Below are 9309 nucleotides of genomic sequence, written 5' to 3'. Positions count from 1 at the left end.
GTGAAGTGTCAGCAGAAGAGGTTGGCTGTGTTCAACATGAAGTCCTCCAAGGATTACCCACTCCTTATTCATTCCTAAACCCTGTGGATTCTCCAAATTCAATGAGAAAAGAAAGACATGGAGTGTAATTTAACAGAGGTCCTACAAGGATGCCAGAGAGGGATTCTTTATGAGGGTCTGTAGTGATAGCACAAGTGGTGATGGGTTCAAACTGAAACAGGGGAGATTTAGGTTGGATATAGGGAACAAGTTCTTCCCTGTGAGGGTGCCCAGAGAAGCTGTGGCTGCCCCATCCCTGGCAGTGTTCAAGGCCAGGTTGGACACAGGGGCTTGGAGCAACCTGCTCTGGTGGAAGGTGTCCCTGTTTGTGGCAGGGGTTGGAACTGGAACCTTCCAACACAAACCAGTCTGGGATTCTATGATTAGTTATCATTCCAAATGTTCAGACCATCCTCAGCCTCTTCTGACGAACACATGGGCCCCAGCTGAGTTGGTTAGGGATTCTGCACGGAAGTTCACATTTAAAGGACTGGTCAACAAACAAGCACACCTGCTGCCTGCAGCAGTGAGCACAGCCAGTCCGAAACCATCCACGCTGCTTTCCACATATTTTTGACATTACTGGAAATGGTCCCTGGCATGGGAATGGCAAGAGATCATTCTCCCGGCTGGATGTGGTTACTCCAGACTGATACATCCCCAAGGAAAATTCAACAGTGCAAAATAAAGTGGCAGAGAAAAACGAAGTCACAGAATCACAGACTGGTTTGGGTCGGAAGGGATCTTCATAGGGCATCTAGTCCAAACTCCCTGCAATGAGCAGGGACATCTTTAGCTATATCAGGTTGCCCAGAACCACTTCCAGCCTGGCCCTGAATGTCTCCAGGGATGGTGCATCCATCACCTCTCTGGGCAACCTGTGCCAGTGTTTCAGCACCCTCACTGTGAAGAATTTCTTTGTCACATCCAGCCTTTATATCCCTCTTATAGTTTAAAACCATGACCCCTCGTCCTATCACAACAGGCCCTGCTAAGATGTCCATCTTTCTTCCCTGTGAACTTAGAGGCATCGTAGAAGAAGGGAACAAGATGCCTAATGCTGCTCTGCCCAGCTCAGATACAGCTAAGAGTGTCTCACTGCATTACATCACATAAGAGATCATGTTCCTGCTGCTCTCCCTCTTGCCTCATGGGTCCCTCCAGCTGCCAGAAGTGAGGGACTGGTGTGGGTCAGGCTCCGTAGAGCTGGCTCCTTCTGGAAATGCAGTGGGACTAATACTGGGGGGGGGGGGAGAAACCTACTCTTTCTTTTCTTCCTTATTGCCCTTCCAGTTTCTATTCTTTTCATCTCGGTCAAAACCTACCCTCAGATTCAGCCTTTTAATATTCATTACGTTTCACCAGTTCTCCCCTTTGTTTCTCAGAAATGGCACATCTTTTGCTTTTACTTTCATCCCTCCCCCTTATGACCCGAGTAGCTTCTCCCTGTCATGTTGTGCCTCTACTCGTTTTGCTCATCACTTTCACTTTGCAGGCACTCTGCACTGGGCTCCCTGTAGAGCAGCACAGCAGCAGCTAACATACAGCAAGGCAGCACATGGGCTTTGGCACAAGACAAGAATCACAGAGTCAGCTAGGTTGGAAAGGACCTTCAAGATCATCAAGTCCAACCATTCCCTCAGGACCGTGTCAGTCCAAACACTACCTCACTCCTAGAGACAAATCTTTAAGGAAAAAGTCCCATGGATTTTACTGTACATGGTTTCCAGCTGCTAACATTGCATGTCTGTGGCCAAATCCAGAGTACAGGCACTGAAACTGGGGATTCCAGCTATTATTTCTATTCAGACATCATTTCTTAGGGGTTTACTTGAGATGCAACTGAGTAACATGAACAGAAATGCCTGCTTTGTTCACGGTGACAGAAACAAAGAGATCAATGACAAAATCCCTTCTGATTTTAATGGGACAAAAATCTTACCCTCAAGCCTGAGACAAAATAAACAGAAATGCTTTTTTAGAAAGTCACAAGTGTTGGCATTTTGAATTACCTTATTACAGCAGAAATTAATTCCTGCATAGAGGTCCAGACACACAGTCTCCCCCAATCCCAAACCTCAACTAAGTCCACCTAAAGAGTCTGAGGAAGAGCTGACCAGTGTCAACTGCTAGGTCGGTCTCTCTGTGGCTATCAGCACCTCTATGCAGCCATCCACCCAAACAAGCTCTTTAACACTGGATTTGGGACTAAGCCCCCCCTAAGTGGGAAGAGAAGTGCTGGAGGCTGCACCTGACATGGGAGCTCCTGGTGGGAAGGAACATCACTGAAAAGACACTCACTGTTGTTCCTCAGTTCTTCCAAAAAACCTGCAACCCCATGCTTTATAAAGGCAGATAACGTGATGGCCAAAACATGGGGTGGAAGCTAAAGGGCATTCTGCTACCTGGAGATCATGGTCTTTGCAGCCAGCTCTCAACCGCAGCTGTGAACAGTGGGGCAGATGCCACCTTAGACATTCAAAGTGATTTATGACTCAGAGGGATTTGCAATGCAAACAGTGGGCAGCAGCAGTAGATCTCCTGTCATTACCTCTTGTAACTCGACTCAGTAACACAAACCACTACTACAGCCAGGCAAAAGTCTATCAAAGAAAAGCAAAGGGAACCAAACAGAAATGCAGGTTCTGTTGCCAGGTTGAGTTTACTGCAAAGAGCAGTGCACACATCCAGGGTAAGCCACTAGGGAAGAAAACAGAGATTACTTACAGTGGACTCGGTAGTCTGTAATTTTGACGGTGTCTCCCTTTTGATTGCTTGCGATTTAATTCAGTCTGTAAAAGAAACAGCACGTTGGAGTTGTAACACACATACATTAAAATGCCATCTCAGCAGTGAGCACACAGGACGCACATCAGGTGCCCTGATGGAGAGGATCGCTTGGTAACCAGAACAGTACACAAACTCAGTCCCAACAGCTGGAGAAGCCCTTGGTGACTGCATGCACCTCCTCTGGCACATTTATCCCAGGGGTGATGTGCATGCTCACAGTAAACACAGTGCCATGGGGTACTCCTCCTCCTGGCCAAGGCTGCAAGGGAAACCACAGCCTGGCTGGTGTCAGCCATGGCCAGATGCAGAGCAGACAAGGCAACAGCTCCGCACTCACACATGAATTTCATGGCAGCTCAGATATTGAGTATTCAGATCAGTACACAGGTGCTGCAGCCCATCCTCCAAAGCTTGTATTTAGTCCTCAGTTTTGCATTTAGTTTGAAGTAAACCACTCAGTTCCTCCACACTTCATAGCATCACAGAACATTTAGGATTGGAAAGCACCTTAAGCTCATTCAGTCTCACCCCCTGCCACGGGCAGGGACCCCTTCCACTGGAGCAGCTTGCTCCAAGCCCCTGTGTCCAACCTGGCCTTGAACACTGCCAGGGATGGGGCAGCCACAGCTTCTCTGGGCACCCTGTGCCAGCGCCTCAGCACCCTCACAGGGAAGAGCTTCTGCCTGAGAGCTCATCTCAGTCTCCCCTCGGGCAGGTTCAAGCCATTCCCCTTGGCCTGTCCCTACAGGCCCTTGTCCCAAGCCCCTCTCCAGCTTTCCTGCAGCCCCGTTAGGCACTGGAGCTGCTCTCAGGTCTCCCCTTCAGGAGCCTTCTCTTGTCCAGACTGACCCATCCCAGCTCTCTCAGCCTGGCTCCAGAACAGAGCTGCTCCAGCCCTCGCAGCATCTCCGTGGACTCGCTCCACATCCCTCTTAAGTTGGGGACTCAGAGCTTTATTCTTTCTCAGTGGCAACTGGTTGCTAGAAAATAAATGATTAAAATCGTAATAAAAAGGTGGGGACTTTTTCTTTAAGAAGCATCAACTTTTTGTTTTAAAACTACAGACTCCTGCATTTACCAACACGATTCACACATTTGATTCTTAAACCCATTTCACACATGCAACATCTGCTGAGTTGCTGTGGACCTGCAGGGGGAAGAAGGCAAATCCAGCACTAAAGTCCAGTGACTTGGGTTCAATTCCCACACCGGTTACACATTTCCTGTGTGAAACTGGGCAAGTCAGATCGTCTGTGGGACGAGTTAGTCCCCATTTCTAAACTAGGGATACTTCCTCCTTTCACAGATGTGCTGTGAGTCATCTGTTAATGTCAGTCAGACCCTCGGATACTACGGGAAGGGAGAGACTCAGAGAGATAAACAGGGATCTATATAACTAGAAACAGATGGGAAGGCATCCAGGGGAGTTTCTCTGCTCATTGAAAAGTCTAAGATGGGATGCTGTGCTTAGTAACTTTCCCTTACACCGCATGTTGTATCAGCAACTTCCCTTCTCACCTTTCCAAGCACCAAAGGGCTCCCGTAGCTGCACCACAAGGAAAGCAAACAAACAAACGCAGCTCTCATTTTGCCAGCAAGGCATGTGCAATGGGTTAATCTAATTCATAAAACAGTTTCTCCAGAAAAGCGTTTCAGTCAGAACAGGGTAATTATTGCAAAATCTGCATATTTTAGAGCTAAATATTCCCAGAAATATCACCATTGAAACTAGACGGAAAAACGAAAACGGAGCAACAAGCACTGTGCAGCTTAGGAAGCCTCCCCAGCACAGCAGAGATCTTCAGACCATGAACAAACAGCAGCTGAGAGCTCCCTTCCTAATGCTAACGCTCACAAATCCAGAAGACCCAGCAGTTTCTTCCTACCTTGAAGGTCAACACTCAGCTCTGCATCCTTTGGTAACAGTTTTAAGGCAGACCCAGCTCTTGCACAATGCCTCACCCTTGCTGCCTGGACCAGCACGCGGCTGCTCCATTTCCATCATCAAGAGCAGCAGGGATTTGAAGCCAGGCTGCTGCAGATATGGAAGGGCATGCCAGTATACCACTCATATTCCAGACGGTTTGTTGGGTGTTTTTTACATTGTTAATGAAACTAATCCTGTTTTCTTGCTACCAAAACTCAAGAAACCCAAGTTCTCTCGCAGTGATCAAGCTGACCCTCAAGAGCCATTCAACGCTTGTGACTATGAAGAGGGATTCTGTGCATCACCGCCACATCTCCTCCTCAGGATTGCGGAAATCTCTGCTGCTTTCACTTCTCCCATACTCACTGGCATAAGAAAGTCATTAGTTTTGAAACTACTGCTGCATAATGATGCTTTCAAAATCCATCTGAATTGAACACTCCAGACCTGCCAAACCAAGAGTGGGAAGCCAGCTATCGGCAAGATGGTGATTCTGTCCAAGGTAACATGTCTTGCATACAGCTAAAGCAGTAATTGCCTTTCCCCAATAATATGTTCCCCCTGCTGAGCCTTATGGTTAAACTCATGTATTGAGAAACCTTCCAAAACGTTTGTACATCGTTTCAAACCACAGGAGAGGGGAAAAAAAAAAAAGAAAGGAAGGGACAACCACAGTTCAGATGGAGTTTATGACTTGTGCTCAATCTCATAATTGCAGGGTGAATCAGTGGGGAGTGAGGTTTTAGTCACTACCACACTCCCTGGTCTCATTGGCAGCAAGCTTTGTAGAGATCAGCTGAAAATGGTTTCCCCTTGACCCTCCCCTGACTTACTGATGAACCTCACCTCAGAGACTGCCTTGCCTTCCTTCTATGGATGCACAACCACGTCTGGATGGTCATGCACAATGGTTGCTGCACACTGCCTGCTCACATCTTCATTTGCCTGGTGCAAAAGCCAAGTGAACAATGGAGAGTGGAGGTATAATGCAAAACCCAGGCAGATACAGGGAGTGTCACAGATTGTTTTGCTGTATGAGAAGCAGAATCTTGCTTCAAGATGAAGCTCAGCCTTCTGCAGAGAGCAGACACAAAGCCTAGACACTGATTTGGAGAGAGGTCCTCCCATGCCACCGGCCCTCAGGATCAGAAAATTGATCCTGGTTCCTTTTACTGGTGTAAGAGTTGTCTCAGTTGCTCTGCAGTTGGAGGGTGGAGGTTTGCATCTGCAGCGAGTCACTGCCCTGCTCCTCCTGCCCTGAGGAACTGACTCCTCACACTGTCTGGTGAACTCAAGGGCTGGGACGGAGCGGAAGGAAGTGCACTACGGGAAGTTGAACAAAGACAGATGAACCACAGTGGAGATCAGGCTGACAAAATGCTAAGAAACAGATAACAGGCCAACTATTAGACATCACTCTCTTCTCATAGCAGGCTCTGGTTTGAAAAGGCCTGTAAGCAGCTGCTGGGATGAGGAGGGGATCCCACCCAGCCCCATGGCCCCCTTGCAGCAAGGTTGGTCTGCAGACCAGAGCATGGGCCATGAGGTTGCTGTTTTGCATGTGTAGGTGTCTGGGCTCACTGCACGCATCTTATCAAGCCCTATGCAAATACACACTAGACCCAGACCCACGCCGCAGGCAGGGTGCCTCATCTGCCTTTGATGTGTATCACAGTAACCCAGCAGTGATTTTATCACTCAGTGGGGGAAAAAAAAAAGGACCCCAAATCAACTACCAAAATGGAAACAAGTTTGTCTCAGCACTTTCTGTGTTTCGTTTTCAGCCTGCAATGATACACAGCAAGTGCCAGGTCCTGGCTGCTACTCGCACATCTGGACTGTGCTGTCCAAAAGGGACCAATTTGGAACCTCTTCTGTTGTTTGCTTCAGGAGGACAATTAACAGAGTAAGGGCTACCCAGCAGGCAAGCCTGCAGCTACTAAATTAGATGTTCAGTTAATCACTGCAAAAGAGTACTGAATGACAGAAAAGAGGCAGCAGCAGCAGCAAGGAAGTCATGACTGTGTGTAACAATGAAATTCATTTCCAGTCCTTGCAGAGCATTCCCCAGCGTTCCGTACACAGATTTTACCACCTGTGTTTTAGACCCCACAGCAGACTACGTAACTCCTGTATGGTTTTGCTTCATAAGGATGCAGTTGGTTACCGCAGGGGGTTGAAGCCATTCCACCACAGGGAAAACAAGGAATTTTGGTATATTTAACAAAAAGAAGACAGGCTATGTGTGGCTGATTGCAGAAGTGACCAGGAATGAAGGACTGATAGATTGTTCAGGCAGGAAGGCGCTGCCTTGGCCATGCATGAGTATGTGCTGTGTGACATCCTGCATCACGGAGAACGCATCCTTCTGCCTGCCCTCAGAATGTACTTGCAGGATGTAGCTGGGTCACTGATGTTGCCTGCAGGGCACAGCAGGTTTGTAGGCCTGAACAAAACCAAATGAGGGATTTGAAGACAATGAAACCAATTAAAAGAAACTTTTAACATGCAAATTCCATCTCTGCTCCTTGATAATTTTACTCTTTGAGCTATTACATAAACTGCTTTTTGTCTCGTCAACAATAAAGCAGAAGCAATTAAGCAAAATGCAGTAAAACTTAAGCCAAATAAAATTAAAACAGACTCCAAGATTATTGTATAAACTCACTAAAATGACAAAGTGATCTTTCAAGCTGACATCACAAAAAGCTTCCAGTTTGCATTGGATAGAGAAGCGAGGAAAAGAAATGCTATGGAAAACATCTCCACGCAAACATCTCGCACAGGGAGGGAAGCTTTCTGGTGGCTGCGAGCTGCATTAACATTTATCCTCATGCAGAATTACAGTCCAAGCCCACAATAAGGCTCCCTCTATTTATACAGGCTTAGCAAAATGGGGCAATGAAGCATCCACTCCTGAATGTATTTGCACCTCTGTTCATATCTATATAGACACTGAACTAGGCAACAACACACAATGCTCAATAAACTAGGGAGGGATGCGGAGCTGTTGGAGCGAGGCCAGAGGAGGCCATGGAGATGCTGCAAGGGCTGGAGCAGCTCTGTTCTGGAGCCAGGCTGAGAGAGCTGGGCTGGGTCAGCCTGGAGAAGAGAAGGCTCCTGAAGGGGAGACCTGAGAGCAGCTCCAGTGCCTCAGATCATGACCTGCCAGGTGGGTAATCCCTGCTGCTGCTGCAAGGAGAAGATTGCATCACTTCAGGTCATCACCTCACCAGCTCTCACTGGCTACATCAGGATCTGGAGGACGTTGGTATTTCGCTAGGAGGTCCGCAGGGAAATCCAGGCTGCCCTAACCGCGAGGAGCAGCTACGCCACAGCCCCCAGGCTGGGAGGTTGATGGCAGTTTGTGACTGAAATCCGAGGACCGATCATTAAGGATCCCATAAGCCCTTCTGGGCAACCACAGCCTGAAATTCCCACACTGCTGGACAGGAGGTTTTCCTCTGCTGCCTGCCCTGTGGTACTGTGCAAGGCTGCTGCATGCTCTCACCCAGCTGCCCTCTCTCCATCCATGGTATTCCAGCACTGGAAGTGATGCACTGAGTTAACCAAGCTCCTAAGTGCTCTAAGGGTAGAAGATACTAAAGAAATACAAATACATAGAATCACAGAATAGTTAGGGTTGGAAAGGACCTTATGATCATCACGTTCCAACCCCCCTGCCATGGGCAGGGACACCTCACACTAAACCATGCCACCCAAGGCTCTGTCCAACCTGGCCTTGAACACTGCCAGGGATGGAGCATTCACAACCTCCCTGGGCAACCCATTCCAATGCCTCACCACCCTAACAGGAAAGAATTTCCTCCTTATATCCAATCTAAACTTCCCCTGTTTCAGTTTGAACCCGTTACCCCTTGTCCTATCACTACAGTCCCTAATGAAGAGTCCCTCCGCAGCATCCTTATAGGCCCCCCTCTGATACTGGAAGGCTGCTATCATTAATTCTCTGAGTTAGGATGATGCAAAAGCAGGATGCAGATGGGGAAATTATTGCATCTGAGCACAGCCCCTGATGAGAAAAACAAAAATACATCAGATCTTCCTAAGTAGTGTGTTATTTTCTGAACACAACAGCAATGAACAACACTGTATTATGCCAGTCTGTATCTTATTTAGCCAAATACAAAGAAGAGATCTTGAAAGTGACAGTGAAAAAACCCATGGAACCTCAGTGAAAATATTTCCAAAAGGAAAACCTCCCTCACTGATTCAGGACCAAAGACAATGGGGTTTTTCCTACCCTCAATGAAAAGACAGACAGAAAGAGGAGAAAATGGTCCCTTTATTCCCGACAAGCAAAACCAGCGTTTCTGATCCTATCACCAGGCTGGCAATCTCCTACTTACAGAAACAGTCTTGACTCACTGGGACCATATACTGAAAGTCATTTCTATTATGTCATGTAACTGAAATGGTGGGGAAAAGAGCAGATCACACACACGGAGCAAGCACCTGCGTGTCCCCAATGCCACCCTCATCCTGAGGAGCTTCCTCGATAAAGACTTTGCTGTGTTTTCCTTATGTGGCAG

General features: G+C 47.6%; 1 protein-coding gene across 6 annotated transcripts in view; it reads right to left on the bottom strand.

Moving 5' to 3' along the window:
• Positions 1-9309, bottom strand: part of HIVEP3 (HIVEP zinc finger 3) — a 243092-nt gene that overhangs the window by 63439 nt on the left and 170344 nt on the right. For all 6 annotated transcript variants that reach the window (XM_057397884.1, XM_057397885.1, XM_057397883.1 and 3 more), the window contains one exon: positions 2767-2831. The gene's annotated coding sequence lies outside the window, so the exon portion shown is untranslated. The remainder of the gene's footprint in view (positions 1-2766; positions 2832-9309) is intronic.

The sequence above is a fragment of the Pezoporus wallicus genome, unplaced genomic scaffold (assembly GCF_028554395.1).
Source record: "Pezoporus wallicus isolate ANWC-B61680 ecotype Strahan unplaced genomic scaffold, APGP_CSIRO_Pwel_v1 contig_10769, whole genome shotgun sequence".
Lineage (NCBI taxonomy): Eukaryota > Metazoa > Chordata > Aves > Psittaciformes > Psittacidae > Pezoporus > Pezoporus wallicus.
Note: the sequence above shows the minus strand (reverse complement) of the source record. Positions and strands in the feature narration are given on the sequence as shown.